Here is a 771-nt window from a genome sequence, read left to right on the forward strand (position 1 = left end):
GGACACAGACACACACACGAGGGCACGGAGCCCCCGGTGCGCACACGTGTGCTCATGACAGCCACGCAATAAAGAAGTGTGCTTCTGCCGTCCTGCAATAAACCACGTGCCTTCGTCCCTGCCTCATCGAATGCACAGAATTGCATGGGCTAGTGTCCTGAGCACAGGACTGGGGGCCTGGCGCTCTATCCCCCACTCTGGCCGAGGGCGAGTCCCCATCCCTCTCTGTGCCTCAAGGGCTGATACAAACAATGTCTGGAGGAGGAGAGGCTCCAACGTGGGTTCTTTGGCAAAGGCATTTCCGAGGCTTTCGTGTTTTCCTGGCTTCTTCCTGTTTTCCATCATTGCAAGGTGGGCTCTTGCAATTATCTGAGCCTCACACTCCCTCCCTGCCAACACAGGAAACACCTTGGAACAACAAACAGGCTTCGCTAGGCAGGGGTGAGCCATTAGCTTCCCCTCCACACCACGACAGCTCCCCCCATTCGGGAAAGTGACCGGACTGCTTTTCCCCTACCCAGGGCCAATGACACCCTGCAAAGGGAATGCGTCACAGAGCACAAGTGCATTGTTTTTGAGCCATATACCGCAGAGGAAGAGCCACTTCGGAGAGGCAGCTGCTTTCCCAGAGAATATGATTCCTGGAGCCAAACACTGCGCCTCTGTCCAGCCAAGGATTCACCCCCGTGTCACTGAGCTAGTAAAGGAGGATGGAGGAAAGCGCTCTGCAGCCGGCTTGGGAGAGATCTATTGGGGAGCAACATCCCCCCT

Source organism: Terrapene carolina, unplaced genomic scaffold (assembly GCF_002925995.2).
Source record: "Terrapene carolina triunguis isolate 2854851 unplaced genomic scaffold, T_m_triunguis-2.0 Scaffold88, whole genome shotgun sequence".
Lineage (NCBI taxonomy): Eukaryota > Metazoa > Chordata > Testudines > Emydidae > Terrapene > Terrapene triunguis.